The following is a 683-nucleotide window of genomic DNA, read 5'->3' as shown; positions in this document are numbered from 1 at the left end:
TCCGCTTGGCACGAGTCCTCAGGGTGTCTCCTGGAAACGTCAAGAGACTGACCATGCAGCCATCTAAACGTTGTCAGGGGGGGGGGGGGGGGGGGGGAGAAAAGAAGAAGAAGAAAACTCTTGCGCCACAAAAAAAAAATAAAAAACAGTCCAAATGATTATCCATGTATCTCAGCCACCGGTTTCCTCCGGTAAAGTAGTGTTTAAACACGGACCTAAGGAATTCCCCTGCGGCGGTAATTTACTCCAACCTTACAGGAAGTGACGACTAAAAGGTCCCTGCATCTTGAACGCGCGCCGCCCCACGGCAAGAACTCCGTTCCCTGCTGCACAGAGCAACACGCGATTTCTAGCGAGAGCTCCTGGAGTTCTCAGATTATAGCGAGTGTCCCAACAACAGGGAACTTCCTGAGCGAGTTTAGCAGAGTCTCACTCCGGCTTCAGGCTCGGTGCACCGGACGGTCCGTAGGGGAGGAGGGGGCCAAAGCATGGCAGTGCTGAAAGTCTGTAGGTCAGGAGGGGTTCATGGGCTTGTTTTCCAGGCGGGAGTGGAGTCTGTTTTTAAAAAGCTCTCGTTTACATTCACATCTTCTGTTGTTGGTCTATAGTCTACAAGCCGAATACATTTTCTACCTCATAAAGTCGTTTTTTTGCAGTTTTCTTTGCAACGTTTGTATCCCAAT

Source organism: Notolepis coatsorum, assembly GCF_963971535.1.
Source record: "Notolepis coatsorum genome assembly, chromosome: 17".
In the NCBI taxonomy this organism is placed as follows: domain Eukaryota; kingdom Metazoa; phylum Chordata; class Actinopteri; order Aulopiformes; family Paralepididae; genus Notolepis; species Notolepis coatsorum.
Note: the sequence above shows the minus strand (reverse complement) of the source record.